At 39.1% G+C, this 22,340-nt stretch overlaps 1 protein-coding gene across 2 annotated transcripts in view; it reads right to left on the bottom strand.

Moving 5' to 3' along the window:
* Positions 1-22,340, bottom strand: part of LOC120318466 (xin actin-binding repeat-containing protein 2-like) — an 83,237-nt gene that overhangs the window by 46,461 nt on the left and 14,436 nt on the right. The window contains exon 1 of one of the 2 annotated variants that reach the window (XR_005559517.1): positions 12,825-12,964. The exons of the other annotated variant lie outside the window; for it this stretch is intronic. The gene's annotated coding sequence lies outside the window, so the exon portion shown is untranslated. Of the gene's footprint in view, positions 1-12,824; positions 12,965-22,340 lie in introns of those variants that run through there. 2 annotated transcript variants of the gene reach the window in all.

Raw genomic sequence — 22,340 nt, 5'->3', positions numbered from 1 at the left:
ACATGGAGAGTGTCATTCCTTCCTCCACTCAAAATTGTGCTCTTTGGCATTTGTGATTGGAGACTGCAGTTTAAATGAGGAGGAGAACCCAGGGAAAATCATTAAACTCCACTCTTCTCATCCATCTGTTCTTACCTCACTTATGTGGGTAAAGTGCCAATGAGGAAAAAAAAATAGTAGATATTAAATCTTTTCTCACACAATATGTCATAAAAGAAAGAAGGGGGAGTATTTCTGAGAAAGTGATGGGAAGGGGATTCAAATCCACCAGTCTCTTTAACTACCTCACTTAAAGTGTTCTGTCCTATAAGCAACTAATGCAGCTTGTAGAGCCAAAAGGTCCAGTGACAAGAACCAAAATCCATGTTATTCTTTGAATATGCCACTCAGCTTGAATTAATGCAGTGGTTCTCAACCTTTTTAATGCCGCGACCCCCAACCGGTCGTAAGTCGAGGACTACTCAACCGGTCTAAGTCGAGGACTACTCAACTGGTGCAGCACCGTTTGCAGAATGGGACTTTTGGTGGGCTCAGCAGGGCAGAGACAGCCTGGACAATTCCTATTGGCTTTTGGAAGCCAATAGAATTAGACTCTATTCAAGAGAGTCTATTCTATTGGCTTTCAAAAGCCAATAGAATAAAAGGGAGTAGCACACCTAAGGAAAAGGGGGAAAAAATGGCGGACTGCGTTGTTTGGCGACCCCCGTGAAATGGTCGTTCGTCCCCAAATGGGGTCCCGACCCACAGGTTGAGAACCACTGAATTAACGTGCAATTCATCTCAAGGTGAAAAAGCCCTTGCATTTGTCACAAGTCTCTGCCAGTCTCTGTCTATCTGCATGTGCAAATGATAGACACTGATATTTTCATGGGAGTGTAGTTCTACAGTAATGGAAAAGGTTTTACAGTAGGTTGTTTTCCCATCCTGAATTTATTTGTTTATCATTTATTTTATTTAAGAAGATTTATATGGCTGTCTAACTCCCTCTCAGTGACTCATACAAAGATAAAAACCAAACATAAAAAAACAAAAAAGCAATAACCCCCCTCCAGCAACAATAACTGATGAATAAATTATCTTTGATGAGCATGTTCTCTAGAAGAAAAATATTAGAAAGGAGTTTCACGGATTTTAATCTAATAAAAAGTTACTTTTCCCAAATTCAGAGAACTTTATTATTTATTTATTCTTTCATTCGATTTATTCGTCCGCATCTCATTTCAAATGACTCTGGGTGGCTTGCACTATAATAAACATTAAAAACATTAAAATCATCAAATATAAAATGACAGAGCAGACAAAGTAAAATTATTAACACAAGATGGAGAAGGAGGGAGCCAGATACACAAGGGCGAGGAGGTGGGATTAGCTTTTAATTAGTCAACTACTTCCAGTGTGAAACTCCCCTATTGCAACTTCAAGTCATTTGGCAGAACCGGGTTTTAAAGCTTTTACGAAAAGGAGCCAATCTCACCTCAGGGGGTAAGATGTTCAAAAGCCATGGCAGAGAAGGCTCTTCTCTTGGACCCTGCCAGTTGAAATTCTTTGACTGACAGGATCCACAGTATGCCTTCTCTGCCAGCGTGGATGGTCCCTGGTGAGACAGTTGCTCAAGTAACCTGGACCATGAGGGATTTTATAGGTGAGTAACCAACACCTTGAATTGCACCCAGAAGCAAACTGCCAACTAGGGCAGTTCATGGAGCATATCAAGGGCCAATCTAGGGGCCCTAAGAACTGCCTCTGCCACCTCACTCTGCACCAGCTGTGGCTTCTGAATGCTCTTCAACCCCATGTAGAGCACAATATCTTTTTTATTTGTAATAACATAGATCAAAGCATTTAGGGTTTCTCCAACTGTTCCTGCCTAATGTTATTATTCCTAGCCTGGTTGGTCTTTTACATATAGTCTCCATCTCAGTTAAGGAAGTTAACTGAGATGTATTATTTTAATTGGTGAGTAGATTATCCCCTCTAAAATACAGATGATGATGTTATTATTATTATATACATGTGAGAGATAGTACTCATGGAGGGGGAGGTGGGGTGATGGGTTACAGTAAAAGGACAGTTTCCCAGGAAGCACTTTCCAGAAAGTGTGTGTGGGGTGTGTGTGTGTGAAACAAGAGGCAGCTCAGCCCAGAGCTGGATAGAGAAAGAGAGTAAGGATTGCTACTCCCTAGAATCTCCCAGGGTAGATCCACTAGGGAAAGAGCAGTGGGCAATATCCCATTTAGTCTGGCAAGATAGTCTCTATTGTAAATAAATCAAGAATTGAACTCTTCCTGAATTGCTTTTCATTGTCCTGACAATAGACAACAACGTGAAATCACAGTTGCCAATTCTTTAGCTGGTCTTCATGTACAACAGGTTCTTCCTAAGCATCTAGAACAGGGGTGTCAAACTGCCGGCCCACAGGCCGGATGCGACATGACGAAACCGCGCCCACCCCATTGCCGGCAATGGAAAAAAGTCGCAATACATCGCAACACGTCAACAGGTCTTTGTGATCTAATTTTTTGTCTTCTATTCTACTATCCCCTGGTATTGACACATCAATTATCCACATTTTTTTTCTTTTTAAACACAGTTAAATCTGGTATGTTATGTGTCAAGACTTTATTTGGAAATTCTTACAATTTTTACAGATGTTTCAATGAATCTTTTTGGTGACTGTGCCAAATTACTACTATGATTGGCTGCACAGTCAGCCAGATGTTTAGACTGGATTTGACATTTTTATGCACCTATCCAGTCTTTCCAAAGGACCTGGGATAGGTAGATATTGTTGTTCAATGGTGTTAAAGGTATCATTGCAGAATGTAAGCTGTTCTGAGTAAAGCTACTTTTTACAATTGATTGAAGGTGTTTTTGTCAATGATGAAGGTGTTTAAGTGCTCCATTTGTTTTGGGATTATATCTAAGGCATAGGCATTCAATGGACATGAATACCATAAGATATATATAGTTTATGTTATGATTTTCAGGTCCACTAAATTGAACATTTCTAAATATCAAGGAATCCTTTAGATCAGAGGTAGGCAACCTTGGCTCTTTTATGACTCGTGGACCTCAACTCCCAGAATTCCTGAGCCAGCCATGCTGAGCCATGCTGGCTCAGGAATTCTGGGAGTTGAAGTCCACGAGTCATAAAAGAGCCAAGGTTGCCTACCCCTGATCTAGATATTGCTCCAAGGATCGTGAGTGGTATAACAATGGATTTCTTTTTCCATAAGCATTCAACTTCAATCTACAAGTCCCTGTGTTTCATAATTATTTTCTGATTAGTTTTCCTCAATCCTAGCATCACCCAGTATAATAATATCAATGAACTAAACTTTCTTCTTTTCAATAACTCTTATAGAAGGTATACTACTAACAAGATGCCTATCTGTTTGAATTTTGAAGTCCCATAAGATCTTAACCCGCTAATTTTCCAAAACCTTTTCAACCTGATGGTCCCACTAGTTTTTGCTACATTCAAAACCAAGCCTCTGGCAATAAATAACTCTGGCAACTTGATATTATAATTATTGCAACAATTTTCAGGAGTCAAGATCTTATACTCCATTATATCCTGCTGTAACTAAATTCTCTACCTCCTCAATGGTAAACAGGTTTTATTTAGAAATAAATTTGATGAATCTCGTACCACATGACCCTGAGCTAAATTATTGAAAATAACTCTACATGTTTGTAAGTTTTGATAGCACTTTGTATCATATGTGTTGCACATTCTGCTTCTCCTCTCTAGGCAACATGTAAAAACATCCATCAAGGACATCTCAAGTAAATTGTCATTGTACCACTCATAAGGAGTGAAGAACGGGAGTATAACTCCCAGGGTAGATTAAAAATAGAAAACAACTTTGAACTGGTGAATCTCCATAATGCAATCAAGCTTATTGCCAGAATTTTTCAAAAGGTGCCACAAGAGAACATGAAAATCAAAGTACAAAATAGTTTGTGCGGAAAGTAAAATAAACACAGCTTGGGCTTTTGCCAGTTCTGCTCTCTGCCAGAAATTGAAAGTTTCCAATAATGCAGTCCAGGGAAAAACAGTCTGTGTTTTCAAAAACTTTTGTTTCCTGCATCAACAAAGATTGCTGCCCTATCTGCCCCTGAAATGTTCAAATTAACAGAAGCCACATAAGGTTTGTTTATGTAGCTGTGAGATTAAGACACAGACCTAGAAGCTGGGAGTTCTAGCTCATTTTCAGCTATGGAAGCTTATTGTGGAAGTTTGGACCACTCTCTCTATGCCCAACCCAACTTGCAGTTGGGTGTTGTAAAGATAAATACATTAACATCCAGCCACTGCTCTCAGAGTTATATAGTATGAGATATAAGATTGGGTGATTGCAAATTGTATACTTTGCTGCCAATATCTTCTTCCTTTTAATTCAGTTACAATGTTGTATGTAGTAAAAGTCTTTAATTCCTACATAAACTACAAATATATAGAGAAGAGATCTGTCCTTAGGGCAAGAATGAAGAACCTTTTGTGAGCAAGGGCTGCAATTCTCATTTTTGGTGTGCTAACATTTCAGAGATGACAGTGGGAAGAATTATTTAAAAAGAGTGCAGAGCCATATCACATAAACTGGAAGAACCAAGATTTTCTGGATTAGTCCTTCTCAACTGCTTTGCCCAGACTGTAAGTTTATCATCTTCATATGAGCCAGCAGTGTGCTGCAGCTGCCAAAAAAGCCAACAATGTCCTAGGCTGCATTAACAGAGGGACAGAATCAAGATCACGTGAAGTATTAATACCACTTTATAACACCTTGGTAAGGCCACACTTGGAATATTGCATGCATTTTTGGTCACCGTGATATAAAAAAGATGTTAAGACTTTAGAAAGAGTGAATAGAAGAACAACAAAATGATTAGGGGACCGAAAACCCAAACATATGAAGAATGGTTACAGGAATTGGGTATATCTAATTTAATGAAAAGAAAGACTATGGGTGACATGATAGCAGAGTTCCAATATCCCAGAGGTTGCCACAAAGAAGAGGGGGTCAACCTATTCTCCAGAACACCTGAAGGCAAGAAAAGAAGCAATGGATAGAAACTAACTAAAGAGAGAAGCAACCTAAAACTGAGGAGAAACTTCCTGACAGTTAGAACAATTAACCAGTGGAACAACCTGCCTCCAGAAGCTGTGGGTGCTCCAACACCGGAAGTTTTTAAGAAGAGACTGGACAGCATTTGTCTATAATGGTATAGGGTTTCCTGCCTGAGCAGGGGGTTGGACTAGATGACCTCCAAGATCCCTTCCAACATTATTATTATTATTATTATTATTATTATTATTATTATTATTATTATTATTATTATCCAAAGCACCTGAAGGCAGGACAAGAAGCAATGGATGAAAATTAATCAAAGAAAGAACCAACCTAGAATCAAGGAGAAATTTTCTGATCATTAGAATAATTAATCAGTGGAATGACTTGCTCCAGTAGTCATGGAGGCTCCAACACTGGAAGTTTTTAAGAAGGGATTGGACAACCATTTGTCTGAAATGGTATAGGATTTCCTGCTTGTGCAGGGGTTTAGACTAGAAGACCTTCAAGATCCTTTCCAACTCTGTTATTATCATCATCAACAACTAGATTAAGCCTGCCTTTTGAGCTTAGACTACAATCTTCAGGTGTGTCTGCTTTATGATGAGGTGTAAGCAACCCCTGGTGGATGCTCCAGGGATGCACCCAGTAGAACACTGGGAACCACAGAAAACCTTAGGGACTTATATGCAAATCTATATTTTCACTTTGGGGACTCTGTAATCCTTTTCACCGCTTTAGTGGCACCATTTTGGAAGGAGAAATATAGGTTGTGTAGTTGTCCACTCTATGAGCATGAGGCTTTGTGAGCTCAGATTGGGGAAAGGAGATGCCCTTTTAATAAATGGATGTTCTTCATATGATGAACACACAATTGCTGTATAAGAATTAGAAAAGCAGTGCTTACATTGGCCCTACTAAGTCTGTGAGGATCCTAGACAAGATGATATCTGAGAGTCTCCTCTCCATGTGAATCACTCAGCCTTGCTCTTTCTTACCCACCCTTCATGTTTTCACATCCCCCATCTACCTACTTTTTGTCCTTTCCAATCTTGAAAGAAAGTGATGGATGGATTGATAAGTACGCTCTTTTTAGTGATAACTAGGAATATTTTTTATTTTTCTTCAGAAGTTTAAAAGTATGAAAAAATCAGCAGCTGGGTTTATAATGGGAATAGCACCCTTCAAGATTAGATCTTAAACTTATGAGAAATAACTGTATAAGCTCAAAGGCCACCTAGGATCAGGCATTAATGTCATGCTCTACTTCTTTTTTTCCCTTAATTCTCCCACAGATAGTATATAACAACAAACACAATCACATCTTTAGTAACTGCATTTTTCATAAAGAAAATTATTTGTCATCTGAGCCTGTTAAAAATGTTCTCATTTAAACCAAGATAGCAGTAGCGTTCCACCTGTTTAAATAAATTCTCAATCCTTTTAGAGAACAATCCACCGACGGAAGAATCTACAGAATAGAGCCATATACAATTAGCCTAACGGTCTCTCAAAGTAAACTATTTTAGGATCATTTGACTATAGTTATATTATTAGCACAAGCCAAGTATTTGCTTTCAGGGAAACTGACACATCTGACTTTTGAGAAGACAATGCCTTTGCAAATTTGTTTACACAAATCCAGTTATTGGAATATTCCTTCAAGATAACATATTCAAGAGATCATTTGTGGCAAATGATGAACATTCAGTGATACAATTGTGTGAGGAATAAGCTTAAGATAATGTGTACAACATAAGAACTGAGAGCCAGTTTGGTGTGGTGGTTAAAGCACAAAGCTAAAAATCAGAAGATTGTGAGATCTAATCCTGCCTAGGCATGAAACCAGTTGGCCAATCACTTTTTCTCAGCCCTAAGAAGCAGGCAAGAGCAAACCATTTCTGAAAATCTTGCTAAAGAAACTCCAGGGATGAGATCAGGCAATCATCAGGAAGGAAGAAAAGGAAGGAAGGAAGGAAGGAAGGAAGGAAGGAAGGAAGGAAGGAAGGAAGGAAGGAAGGAAGGAAGATTGGTTACACATATCCAGAAGCAAAAACATAATTAGATCTGTTATTTTGCAGATTTCATTAGTATTGATAAGATGAGATCTATGCTTGTCACACATACAAACAAAATGTAGAGCCGTGTTTCATCACTGGATTCACTTCTGAGAAAATGCTCTTTTTATCGTAAACAGATTCTCATTATGCAAATTCAGCTGTCTCTAACCTGGCTGCTAGGTATTACCATAATCCACAGGAAGTCTATGAAAATCTACCTTGATTGTTTCAAATGTCCTACTATCCACTTCTGAAATTCTCAGGACAGAGATAAATTGGCCAATTTTAATTATGCTCAGATAAACTTTTATAACTGGGCTATAACTAGCAGTTGCAGAATGTAATAAGACCACAAGCTTTCAGACTTTAAAACTGAAGGGCAATTTCAAAAGTTTTAAAAGGTTTTAAGGGGCAGGTACATACTGTGGCTATAGCAGCTCTAGCTTCTGTGGCTTTGCCCCTGTTTGAAATGGTAGCATCTACACTAGAAAGAACATTAAAAATATTCCCTTAGCTTTCCAAATTGAAGAAATTCCCTTTATTTACTAACTCTTACCTAAGAGCATTTTGGTTTTGGCCTACAATAGTGTCCCTACTAGGAGGTCACATGTTAGGCTCTGAAGATTCTTTTGGCTGTTCAGCTTATCTCAAAATACCTACACCAGCTTTTCCAATCTTTAGAAACATTGGGTTACACTTTCCATTATTCCAAGCAAGGACAGGCAATGTTGGTCGGAGATAATGGGAATTATACTCTAACCCAGTGGTGGCGAACCTATGGCACGCATGCCAGAGGCGGCACTTGGAGCCCTCTCTGTGGGCACGCACGCTGTCACCCCAGCCCCACCTCCCCCCACGGCTTCATCCTCACCAGCAACCCCCCTGGAGGAGAGTCACTCCCGGGCACGGTCTGCACGGAGCAGCACAGCCAAGGATATAGCCAGGCAGCAGAGACAAGACTCTGCCCTCGTGCCTCATAGTGTGCGTCCCCACAGAGAGGGAAGAGTGCATGGCTGCCATGGTGCTGCAGGGCTGCCTGGGCGATCTGCGGCGGGCCATGGAGGCGGTACGTGGTCCTGTGAGCAGAGCAGGGGACAGGCAGGGGCGGAGCAGGCAGGACAGGAGGTGAAGTGGAGGCAGGGGAAGGTTTTGGGACAGTCAGTCTCTAAAAGGTTTGCCATCATTGCTCTAACCTATCTCGAGAATGCCATTTGGGAGAAGGCTGGTTGAAATTGCTGACCTGGACAAGCCACCATACTGGCTCCCAATCTATTTAAGCACAGATCGAAAAGTTGCTCTTAACTCTGAGAATCTAAAAAAAGGACTTTCTCTTGGATGACCCTAACTGAATATTGAGATCAACTGTTATGACTCTTCTCTAAGTTTCTCCAATATTTGAAGTTCAGTCAATGGCAGTTGAGAAAAGAACATTTTGCATTGTTTTGCTTTTTATTTCTTTTTGAAATATTTGTCTCTGTTCTGATCCACATAAATGTTTAATAGTAGAAGAAGATTTTTACATTGCTTGGTGTTTTCGTTTAGTGCTGCTTTTCAGTTTTATCACCATTGTTGTTTTATCATTTGTAATTTAAGTTTCTTTTCCTCTTGTAGACAGCTTAAATTCTGTTTTATTGTACTCACCTTTGAACTGAAACATAGAATATTACATTTTCCAAAACAAAACAAAATGTCACCAAACCTAAAACTCCTTAAAGCACTGGTCACTCTACCAGGTTTAAATTCCAAGTGCACCTGCAATTTTACAGTACAAAAATCCTGATATTTGTGTCGATTTTCCCAAATGAAATCGATTTCCTATTCATTTTACTGGAAACAGTCAGCCTGCAGCTAGATTTCTCTGCAGCTGTGAATTAGTGTCATCTCTTAAATTACAATGACATGGATATAAACAGCAGATTTGCTTTAAGGGCACGAAGTTCACATAAAGTGTGATTATCACATTTGTATAATTTTTGAGAATTAAATTGTCAGTCATTTTCTTACTTACTGTATGTAAGCAATGACAGCATTACTAGTCAATCTTTTTTTCTTTAATTCTAAGTAGCACAAGAATAGGGAGTTATTGCCTCTGACTCAATCTTACCAAGACTGAGTGGTTGTAAGTGTTTAGGTCATCCAGTTCTGGGATTATCCCAATCTGATTTTGGATCAGATTGCCCTTCCCCATTCAAAATAGGGAAATGTCCTCTAAGAGCAGGTGGTAGCAGTAGCCAGGAAGGCCTTTGTACATCGTCATTTGGTCCATTTGTTTCCTAGACTGGGAAGTCCTTCAGACAGTCATTCATGCCTTGGCTATGAGGTGACTATGAGCTAACCACTGCAACACTCTATGTAAGGCTGTCCTTGAAGGTTTATCTGGCCAGAATGCAGCAGCACAAGCAGTAGTGGGCATGTCTTGATATGCCATGTAACACTCCTGGTTGCCAGATGCTTCTGGATGCAACACAAGGTGTTGGTTGTTACCCATAAAGACCTACACACTATGGGATTAGGTTACTTTTGGGACCAGCTCCTTCCCATATTATCTGCCTGGCTGAATCAATCTGGCAGGGTGCTTTCTAGGTTCCTTTGATTAAATAATGTCATCTATCAGAACTCTGCAAGTGCTCCTTCGGTGTAGCAGTGGGTGCCCTCTGGAATGAGATTCTCTCCAAAATCTGGATGGCCCCCTCCCTGCTAGTATTTTGAAGAGCCTTGAGTGTGAGTGTGATTGAAGCCCTCCTTTGTTCCTGTCTGATGTTGGTTATTCTTGCAATCTTTTATTTTTTATATTTTTTTCTTATTTTTTTATGTTTTTACTTGTGTACTATCCAGAATGTTTGGGAGTCGGGCAGCATACAAATTTCGATACAAACACTAATAACATTGTCCCAGCAAAATAGTGCTATGCAGAGTTAGAATTATTCAGAAATTGAGTCTACCAAGAAAGCTACATTTAGACTAGGGCAGTGATGGTGAACCTTTTAGAAACCAAGTGCCCAAAAACTGGCCCCTTCCCCGTTCCACCCCCTGCCCCGCCCCTGCTCTGCCCCCCATCCCCCACCCCACCTGCCTGCAGGGCCACTCACTGCCTCCAGGGCCCGTCGCAGATCATCCAGCAGCCCAGCAGCGCTATGGCGGTCACGCCCTCTGCCTGCACCCTGCAATATTGTGCATGATTGAATGTGAGGGTAGAGTCTTGTGTACGCTGCCTGGCTGCCATGTCCTTGGTTGTGCTGCTCTGCGTGGGCCACGCTCATGGGCGACTCTACTTCAGGGAGGCTGCTGGAGAGGAGGGGGTCATGGGGGAGGCGAGGCTGGGCAACAGCACGTGTGCCCACAGAGAGGGCTCCGAGTGCCGTCTCTGGCACCCATGCCATAGGTTCACCACCACTGGACTAGGGAGTCAAAAAGCATTCCAGAAGAAAACAATGGCAACCCATTTCCATACTGTTGCCAAGAAAATTGCATGGTTATGTCCATCTAAAGTCATGCACAAATTGGGAGTATTCTTGCCTTAGGGCTATTCAACTTATACTTATGGTCTATAAGGAATCATCTACAGTATGCAGAATAGATTTCCTTCAGGAACCTTTGTGTAATTTTATCATTCTCAAAAATATATACATAAACACAGAGATACACACACATACTGTTGATTTTTGGCTAATCTGACATTAAGGGGTTAAGCAGTCTTTGAAAAGGATGGAGAAAGAACAGCCTAACATGATTATTTTGAACGTCAGATGTTGAACAATGACAAGTATTTCGTGATTAGAATGAAAACTGCAGATAAACTGTTCACTCAAAGTAATCTGCTTCATGAAGAATTTAAAATTTATAACTGCTGTTCTAAGGCAGAGCAATGGCTATGGAACCATTTTTGAGGTCTTTGGGACTTACAAGAACAAATAAAAACAAAGTTTTGACACATAATAAAGCTGGTTAACGATGCTTAGTCTGACACAATGGTGAACAGACAAAGGCCAACTAGATGTTCTAAGTGTGGAAGAAAACTTTTTGGAAACACACAAACTCCACTATAAATGAGGAGACACTACTCTTTAATTCTTATTTCTAACATTGCAGCTTGAAGAATTCTTAGTGCAGAAAATAAATACAAAGTATTAAAATATGTAGTGGCTGTTAAAATAATATTTTGAAATATCCTTGGGAGGGGAAGAAAAAGTGAAGTCATGGTGAGGCCATGAACTCTCTTCATGCTACATGAACAAAATTGATTTGTCTACTTACAAAAACATGTTAAAACTCACACAAATGAATAATCCGACAGGAAATTCTGCGAATGAATGCTGGGCTCCATAAGGAACATCTTGAGTTTTAATTACATGCTGAAGTTTAAACACAAAACTCTAGCAATGGAATGTTTTTTAAAAAATTAAAAGAATGCAGTTTCAGTATCTTTTATCATTACAAGCTATCCACTCATAGTCCCTAGATCTCCCTTTATGCAATGCTAATTGTAAAGCAGTAAGCAATTGGGGTTATATTTGTCATAGCTGGACATACCTTTTTATTTTCAGCATGGCTATTTTTATGAAGATTGCAACTTGCTAATGGTCTTTAAATACATACTTGCAGGGAAGAGATAAGGGGATACAAACAGATTCTGATTTCTTCCAACCATATTAACCAGGATGACAAAATTAAGGGCAGTGATCTCACTGAAGGAACAAGTAATAGATAATGTAACATCATGTTAGATTAACAGTGAAATATATAAATATAGTGGCCCCAAAATCCTGTTTACCATTATCCAGTTTTTTAAAGATCGCTTGGAAAAAAAATATCATACAGATGTACATCAGTTATTGTGGTGATTGTTTAATCATATATAAACAAAAACTACACTGTGCATAAAAATCTTACAAAGAAATCAGTTCTCAAAAACAATCTCTATAAAATTTTCATCATTTTTCAGTCTTGTGTTCTAAAATTTACTCAAAGCCAGCTAGTTTTCATGAACATTAGCAAAAATAAATGCACTGTTGAATTAAACTCAAACCCCACAATTATTATTCACAGACAGGATATGTTAAGAGGCACAATACTGGAAGCAGCCCTCACACTGATGTTTCTTTCAACAAAATAGGATCCAGCCTCAGAAGAAATTTAATTCCACTTCCTATGGAATTTGGGGCAAAATGTCTTTTTTTCTGTCTTCAGGCCCAGCTGCTCAAAAAGCAGTCAGTGTGGCTGAGTGCTGAACATGGATTCATACTTACTTATTTCAGCTTCCAAAGTTATCCCACATGCAACCTGTTCACAGCAGCCAAGCTAGAAAATCAACTCAGGCTAATAAAGCCAAGCAGAGCCTATGGCAGAAGCAGTTCTGCAAAAAGATGCTTGATCTAAGTAGGATGCATATTACTTGGATTCCAAGCATTAAGAGTGACTCCCCCCCCCTTTAATTCTAATTCAAAAGCTTGAATTTACCTGAAATTTCCCCTTCTTTTTCAATAGCTGCTACCACTCTGGACAATGAGATTCTTTTTAAAATACACACACTATATATATATATATATATAATGCTTACCCTGAGAAAGAGAAACACCCAAAATTTCTTTCCACTGCTGACCCAAATAAAAAAAATACCCAGACTTGTTACACAGCCACTTGTATTTCCTCCTGCTCACAACTAACCAGTAAGAGGCAGAGAGCTGCAGCCTACCTTTGAAGGAAGACCTTGATAGTCCTCTCTTAAAAATCCTCTCTTGCTTCTCCTTGTGAGACAAAGTTCCCAGTCCCCTGAATATACAATCCAGTGGAGACCAGCTCCACTGAAATTCACCCCTCTCCTTCTCTCAAGCAAGTCACTGGAGACAGCTGGTTTTATTTTAGCCTTGCATGCGCACCATGGCACTTGGCACCTATTTTTAGGGGCTGAGAAGTACAGGGCCAGTGCCTGAGTCAACTATTTGTTCTAGAAATCTACTAGTAAAGGCCATCTTATAGTGCCTTTTGTCATCTTGGCGTAACAGCACTTGTGCAGTCAATCAAGTGCTCATTGACCCAGCTTTCTCCTTGTGAGATGGTTGTTTTTTTAGGGAAAAGAAACCTAGACCATCCTAGTCATTGCATTCACATGGACTCCACCCCCCAGCTAACACTCCTTTTGCTAGCTCTTCAATGCACTCATTCGATTAATTCACAAGGCAAATAGGGGAAACCTATTTCAAGAAAATGAACCACTGTTATAAACCAAGGAAAGCTGAAGGCACTTAGCCAAATCTTTCGATGCCTTTCAAATGTGGAAAAGCAAGATTTAAAGAAAATAGTTGACAATTAAAGAGAGCTTTCCTATATGAAGTTGGGAGGAGAAGTGAGCTGACGTTTAAGTCAAGAAGTGGGTTTTAGTATCAGACTCGTTGTTGGTACAGTGTGCTTACTCATACCAGCAAGACGCTCTTCACAATGTCCTAGTTCTGTAGAGCAGTCTGGAACAACTGGTGACCCCAATTAATGCAGCAAAAAAAGACTTCTGTTTCTCAAGATGAATGGACTCTCCTAAGTGGGAGGGGAGAATGGGTGACTCAGTTTTAATTTTGATATGAATAATGATGTTTTCCATAGGAATTCCACAGGAGTTTTAGTCTGCCGTTAGGTTTTACCTGATGCCAAGTTCAAAATGAATTGAGAACTATCTGATGATGTGAAATATCAGAAAAATTGTTGAGGGAAGATTCATAACATTTTATCTCCAAATTGGAAAGCAAAGACACTTTTCCTTAAAATATTACCTGTGGAAAAGGACAAGGATGGAAATTTATTTTGTGTTTGCTAAAAAGAAAAAATGTTTTCAAAACAGCCAAATGGAGGTGCAAATGATTGCAAGCTGGTGGAACTTATCTTTTTGTAACAACTTAAATCACTTTCTTTTAGTTAGCGCTAGTTCTGTTTAATTTCTTTCTGTTTAGTTAGCGCTATTCTGCCCCTCATTTTTGTTCTTCCTTCTTTCCTTTCCCAATGCAGCCCCCCTTCTTTCCACATATCTCTTTTTTATTATTTTTTCCTCCTTGTTTTGCAATGTTTTTGCTAGAAGGAAGTTTGTAGATGTGAATTTGCCAGTTTCTATATAAGAAAATGGATTATTTGGATGACAGAAAATAGTGGGTTTATTTTATATGGAAGACTAGTTGGCTTTATAAATGGAGTAACTTATGTTTAGGCAATTGATTATAGTCAGTAGTTATTAATATTAACTACTATTAAACTATTAAACTATTAGTTTGTCTTAGATCTTAATTTTTCTGAAGTAACCTACTAGCACATAGGAAACTATACTATAACCAGATGCACATGTTCAGATTTGGGCATGCTATGCTTAGCTATATTTATTGGAACATGGAAATTAAGGAAGGGGTAAGTGGTATTGGCCACTCAATGTTGACAAAGTAGACAATTTCACATGAATAGTCTGGATACTGAGCTTCTTTTGCTATCTACCCTTTTATTTTAGTGGGAGCAGCTCATTTGCAATTCACAGGTATCTTCTTTTTAGATGAATAAGTTAAGGAGAAGATATACTATTATGAAGAAATTAAGCATTCCTCATTTCCAGTGTGAAGCTGATTTTATACACAAATCTGCATGAATACCAAGTATGCTATAAAAAGAACAACACTGATTCCAGGGCGGTTTTCAAAATTCAGTTTGTTTAATTTTGAGACCACTTCATTCATAACATTTCTTTTACATGGGTTAAAAGGATACTACCAAAATACTACAATCAGTGTAGAACACATAAACATGGAAGCGACTGCTTCCAAACATAGGTCTATATTACAAAAGAAAATGCTGTTACATTTTCACACATAATAGTGACATGGTGAGTCATTTGAAGTTTATGCTATTCAGTTATCAGTGTTTAGTTCAAAACCGGGTCTGGCTGTTCTCTAGTTAAGGGAAATTGAAGCAACTGCCTTGGTAGCCAACTCGGTATGTCATGAAAGGGCCAGAAATATATGTATGAGTTTGTTCGCATTGTCTTTTCGTCGCCAAGAAGGAATGTACTTCAGAATTTTTTCTGACTCAAGTGCAAAAATAACTTCACCAGACTAGAACACTATGCACTTTGTGGGAGGAGGTAGGGGCAGAGGGGAAGATGCCCTGTCTGTTTTTACCTCAGCAAAGTATCATAGGATGGGTATTACTAAATTAAATGGCTTGTTTCTTTGTCACATTCTATAAACAGAATCCAGGCAGCAAAGCAGGGCTATCAAAATATAGGGCAGTAGCTTTCAAAACATAAAATAATGACCAGAAGGGAGAAGAAACAGTAGAGGATTTCTTGATTTAATCCAGGATCCCCAGGCCCCTTATTTTTTTCAAATTGTGCCCTTAGTAATCAAGGACAGCAGGGCAAGAAGTGAGATTTCCCCTCTGCCCTTGTGGCTAAGGAAACTTGGGCAGACTCAACTTTGATGCTTCCCAGCAAAGTCTGATAAAATGAAGAAGTGTCATCAGCAGTTTTATTGAAAGAGATATTAAAAATCTGCATTTCCTTAAAAAAACAACAACTAATGTCACCAGGTTGCAGAGTTGATTACATTTTATTCCCCTCAAAGGTATCCGGAGATTTCTGAGAATAAGAATATTGCTCTGAAAACTGCAAAGTGCTCAGAACCTAATTGGTAATGTGTTTCATCCACTGATTAAAATAAAGAGAGATATGAGTTTCATCAATTGATTAAGGAAATTATTCCTAGAGAATTACTATTATCTGGAAATGCTTGCTGACTGCCAATTTATAACCCAGACAGCTACCTCATGAAGGATCTGTAAATTGACTATATCAGAGCTGAAGCAGGATTACACAGTAGTACACTTACTTCCAAAATGAAATAGTATCTGAGCACCTCCCATGAGATCTTTGGAGTAGCATGTCAAAACTTACAGGATGGCTTTTATATTATTAAATCAATCAAAGAAGCAGAATCTTCTTAAGGAACGTTCATTTCACAGGGTATACATTAGTTATTCCTTTGTATTTGTACGGTACTATAGGGAATTGATTGGGAGGCATTGCCATGTGATAAACAGCTAGCCAATCATGCTAGCCAATCATGTGATTTAGGATCAAATTTTCACCTAAATCCCTTCATTGGGAAGAAGTGGCTGATTCCAGGGTGATTAGAAAGACTATTTCTAGCTCCAGTAGAAAAGGGTCATCGCAAAATCTCCATCTGGTAACTGCTCATAGTTGCTGTAACAGTGAGATGGACATCATATAAATTTAATAAATAAATAAAGCCTGTAAGCAAGAAGCACAGAATATGTACATTTTATACAATTAGCCTATAAATTCCTACTTCAATAAACATCTAAGGCAGACATGTCAAACTTGTGACATCACGTGACGTCGTGCAACGTATTGGAGCTTTTTCGCCGTTGCTGGCAATGGGGTGGGCACGGCTCCGGTATGATGAAACCGGCCCACGGCCTGGCAGTTTGACACCCCTGATATAAGGGTTCCATGGCAGATGTGCTTCACTTGGGGGTACATCTTATTGCAAAGTAATATTGGGGGAGGCCTCCCTTGCAAAAAGATGGGCAAGATAGCAACTAATACAACAATTACTTTTCCTCTCCTTTGAGAGAAACTACAATCTTATAGTCTTTTGAACTAGGGGGAATCTCCTTGTGCAAAAAAAAGCTCTTTAATCTCTTCTCTCTGTAAACATGCAACAAGAGAACAAAAAAGCCACTTGAGGCATTTTTTTATGCAGTTATCCCCTTTTGCCCATTGAGTGCTATGCATCTGACTGGGTAGATAGTTTATTAATTGATTAGTCTCAAAACCGAAATAAAATGGATCAGGATCTAAATCTAGGATAAAATAGATAAAAGAAAACACAGTAATGAAATACATATAAGGTGTGCTATGAAGTCTACGTGCTTTTTCAAGAGGCAACTAGACTTTCTTGTTTTTTTTCTTTGAAGACATTTTGCTTCTCATCCAAGAAGCTTCTTCAGCTTTGACTGGATGGTGGGGAATGGAAGGATTTGTATTTTGGAACAACATGAGAATCTCCCTAGATATCTAGTTGGTTTCCTTTCCTAGGCAACCCAGATCTCTCCTGGTAAAAAGCCATGGGCATTTGAACCCTTTGACTCACACAATTATCCTTGAATTTTGCTCCCTGCATAACCTCTAATTTCCTGTTGCAGAGTTTTGTGAGCATTAACTTGTCTCTAAGATTGACCAAGATTTACCTTTCCTCAAGAGATCAAGACATCTTATCTAATATATTTTCTTACAATTACTGTTCTGGTTCCTAAAGCAGAATATCCCATATTTCCTTGCCATTATTCTCACCTCATTTACCCAAGGAGTGGCCTCTGTCCATAATCAAACCCTTGTTAAGTCTGATTCCATACACAGCACTGCATGATCTACAAAGTTGTAAGACCTTGCAGGAGAGAGTTAGGGTTTGTATGTGAATAGATGTTTTTGAAATTATGATTGATTTAGCAGATAATTTAGAGCATTGCAAAGCCCAGGAGAATCACTTAGTTGCCTTCTAAATCTATTATTGTACAAAATGATTGTGAACCCAGGATTCCTAATAACTACTATGTTTTTAATTTATTTGGCCATAGCCACAATTAGATATATCATCCAGAGACTATTTCTTTGTAAGATTGTTCAGAATAGTGTAGAAGCATTTGAAGGTTGTTCTTTGTTTTACTCTTTGTGAATTCATAATCTAACAATGACTATAAACAATATGACCTTTAGCAATGAATGTACCTGACCCAAACAGTATCAAAGATGTGTTACATATGTTTACATCTCTCACCTTTGCTTGAGGCAATTAAAGTCTGAAATGAAAAGACAATGACATATTTTCACATATTTATGGAGTGAGAACTATAATACTATGAATGACATAGATCTGTGCTCTGGATGTGTTAAACCAGAACCAGTTTCATTCTACCTTTTTTATACTTAGAGATTTATACATCAATAATTGTACAATAAATGAATAAAACTGGCCAAATGTAAATGGATAAGTCTATCAGTTGCAAAACTGTAAAAGAAAATAATCTGAAAAGTACATGGCTATGTATTGTGTACATAATATACCAGGCAAGATGATTTTTAAAAAATTCTACTCTTATTTTAAAAATGTGTCAAGGAGAAAACATTGCAGCTGATATCTATTCTTAAAATGCTTGTCAGATAAAAGAAATGCATGGAGTTAAATGTTGCAGAAATAAATTTCCTTCAATAGGTGTAAGAATCCAAGTCCTCTGGCACACATAAAGTGCTATAAATGAGCAATAATTCGGGGTGACATTGTTATAAAGCAATATAAGTACAAGGTGAACTCATCTGCATGCAATTATTCACATTGTTTAAATTGTGCTGATCTATCAGAAGCTACTTCTACTTAACTGCTTCTATTTTACTTTTAATACTTCAAATAATTTCAAGGTTGCTAGAAGCTGTGGTTCTATATAGCTAAGGGTGGGTTTTTTTCCTCCTGAATCCTAGCCTTAACTTCCTTTATAAGAGCAGAGTTAACAACATCCATCTCTTGTTTTTATTAGATGAGAATGTGTTGTTCCTATTTTAGTTTCATTTCCTGTACTAAAATGCATTATCTTCCCCAACCATAATTCCGGTTAACGAGGAACAAGATTAGTCAGTGGTAATGACTAATTAACAGTTACTGACAGCATTTAAATTGTCTAAATTACAGGTCAATCCTACAGGATATGTGAGGCAGTCACTATCCCATTGCATAATCATCATTGAATCAATACCAGGCCAGGAGCACAAGAAGCAAAATTTAATCACTCCCACAACATTCTTTGCTGCTACCCTTCAATTACACAAATCCTGTCTCTGTATTAGTTATATATCAGAAGCACCAAGTATATGATGAAGGCTGAAAATTCAAAATACTGTATGAAAATTCACCAGCAGTTGCACATAACAATAGTACTTAAGACTTATATACCACTTCATAGTGATTTTACAGCCATCTCTAAGCGGTTTACAGAGTCAGCCAATGGCCCTCAACAATCTGGGTCCTCAATTTACCGACCTTGGAAGGATGAAAGGCTGAGTCAACCTTGAGCCTGTGAGAATCAAACTCTAGATGGTGGGCAGAGTTTTAACCTGCCATACTGCATTCTAACCACTGCACCACTACATACTTTCTCAAAATTCATATTTTTGAGGGCTGTTTTAATTTACACACTTTCCAGGAATCTTCTCTTTAAAAAATGGTTTTGTATACATTCTCCTTCTGCATTTGCATTTTGTGCATACTTCTGAATATCTGAGGATCAGTAATGCTGCAGCTATAGCCTCATAAGTGCTAAATCTGCATTTTTCATCCTATTGACCACAAAGAGATTCTCTCTTTCTTCCCATCTTCTCTTTCTCTGCTCTGCTTTCCCCTAGTGCAGTGCTTCTCAACGTTTGTGTGATGGTGACCCCCGTCACACAAACATTCCGCGCATGCGCGGCAGCCCCCACGCGCGGCACGCGTGCGCGGCGGCCCCCATGCACGGTGTGTGTGTGCGGCGGCGGCCCCATGCGCGGCGTGCGTGCACGGAGCCGCAAAAAATAGCGGATCGCCACCTTTGGCGACCCCTGAAAAATGGTCGATCGACCCCAAATGGGGTCGCGACCCATAGGTTGAGAACCGCTGCCCTAGTGGAAAGATTGTTGAATGACGTGGCTTCAGCTAGTTATCTGAAGATTTCAGCAGTGGAATCTTCCCAAAGTTTAAGACATATATAAAACTTGGGGAGGGGAGTGTTTACCAGTCCTTGTTAAAGGATGGAATTGTTTATTGTCTGTCTTTATTGTCTGTCAATAGCATCAGCTTCTGAAGCAAATAGAGTTGCATCAGAGAAGTGAGAACCACAGCATTCATTGAGCATTTGCATGGGAAATGAAAGAAAAATGAGAACCTCATTGATGGATTTCCATGCTGGGGAGAAGTATACCCATTTCATAATTCTCTGCCATGAACTCCGGAAGATGCACAGAGGCAGCCTGACAGGAAAACAGCAAGATTCCTCACTGCTCTAGCTGCTGTAGACTTTTCATATGATGTGCATGATGTTCAGGGAGAAAAACAACCTTGCTTAGGCCTGCCTTGCCTGTAGGAGTATGAACAAGTATGGAGAAAGATGATATGTAATGGATTCTTCAATGCTCCAGTGAAGAAATGCCAATTATCAGGACCGTTTGCCTCATGCACTTTCTACACTTGGACATGCTCATCAAGTAGTCAATGTTCTGTTGGGACAAAGGTATACTGGAAATGTATGGGCATTTTCTGGTCTACACTTTGGTTTATCGTGGAAACCAAAACAAGTTGTAATTGAATCGTCAGTCATGTCAACAGGAAAGCAGTGTGCCTGACAATCAAAAAGCCTACATCCCCCATTTATTCACTGATGTACAGGAGGAGATTTTGTGATCTCTTCCTGCACAGTCCATCATGTTGGACATTATTACCACTCATGAGAGAGAACAGCCGGACCTTTCTGTCCACCATCTGAAAATTCTAGCCTTTCATCCCTTTTCTGATGAACCGTACAATATACTCTGAGAATCTTTTCTAAAAATTAAAAAAAAAAAAATCCTGAGGTGGGAATTCTGTAAAGGATCTAAGAAAAAGGATGTTTATCTGCCTTTATTTTTGTTCTCACAGATTGTTTTGTCTATAATATTTTCTGTCCCGTCTTTGAGATTAATTCAGCCCCAGGTTTCCCCTGTCTTCTGCCTTCACACTGGTACAAAACTATATTGTCCTGTCAATGTAACATTTCCCCACTGGTGCAGTGATGCAAGAGGATTTAGGAGTCATCTAGTCACTCACCCAGCCACCCAGGAGAGGATCAGGCTTTGAACAACTTGCAAAATTAATGACAAGCTAATCAAATTCAATTTTGCCCAGTTTCTTATTTTCCAATAAGTCCCTTCCATGTTTGCAACTATTTGCAATTTACTTTTAAAACTGCCTGAAAGATTTCTAGTCATGAAAAGCCACAACTGCACTGCTTAAGACTAGTAAGGCCAAATCAGTTCCACTGCAACATGTAGTTCTCTCATGTTCCAGAAATGAAAATGATACTCTATGGATGAATCTTCATTTACATCTGTAGTACAATCAGAAGTTGGATTTTATTCCTTTGATGTGCATCATTAACTGTATTAATACTAGAACATGAATCAGTCTCGGCCTCTGTCTCTCCCTCTCTCTCATACACAATTCTGAAATTAATGAGCATTAGTGAGATTTTAATATGGCCAAGTAGTTCTAAAAAATTTCATTTCCACAAAAAAGGAGAACAGTTTAGTGGGAAGCTTAAACTAAAATGTAAGCTGATTTTCCCAGGAAGCATTTAAACAAAAAGGAACATCTGAGCCAGCTTAATTCACAAGGCACCGGGAAGATAATAAAAATGAATGTTTATGATTATTAAACAATATTTCAGAGCTGGAATGCATTCATGCATACTGCTTTATGTAAAGCCAACTTCCTTAATGGCTTTTAGTTTGGCAGTTGGACAGTTCTCTCTCAACAACAGCTAGTGAATGCTTCCTAGGTCCTCCACGGCCAATCCGCTGTAGCCATCTCACCATGGCCATCTCCTGGCAGCCAACTTGCTGCAGCACAACTCGCCACAGACAACATGCTATGCGAAAACAACAAGTTGCTGTGGACAATTCCATGTAGGATAACACGATAAATGTTACCTGCCACTGTTTCTTTGACATTATTTTCATTTTTGTCAGTGGAAATAATGCCGAAGAAACAATGGGGGATAACATTTATTGCATTGAACTATCCCATGTGGAATTGCCCCGCGGTGGGTTGTCCCTCAGTGAGTTGGCAGCAGTGAGATGACCACAGTGAGTTGTCCCATTCCACCCAAAGATGGCACTATTTGACCCACAGCTCTTAGCAGCAAGGTAGAAACCATGGAAACCATGCCCCTATGCCATTTAGAACTTTACAGGTGATAACCAGCCCAATGAAGCATATTGAAAAACACACTGGACACCTGTGCAGCTCATGAAACTGGGGGTGTCATCTGAGCATGCTGAGACGGGTCCACCATCATGCTGTTGTATTCTGGACCAGATGAAGCTTTTGAGTGGTTTCCAAGGTCAGCCCCATGTAGAGTGCATTGCGGTGGTGGATCCAACAAG

The sequence above is a fragment of the Crotalus tigris genome, unplaced genomic scaffold (genome assembly GCF_016545835.1).
Source record: "Crotalus tigris isolate CLP2741 ecotype Arizona unplaced genomic scaffold, ASM1654583v1 scf7180000020227.388637, whole genome shotgun sequence".
Lineage (NCBI taxonomy): Eukaryota > Metazoa > Chordata > Lepidosauria > Squamata > Viperidae > Crotalus > Crotalus tigris.
The sequence above is the reverse complement of the archived record's forward strand: the minus strand, read 5'-3'. Positions and strand labels throughout refer to the sequence as shown.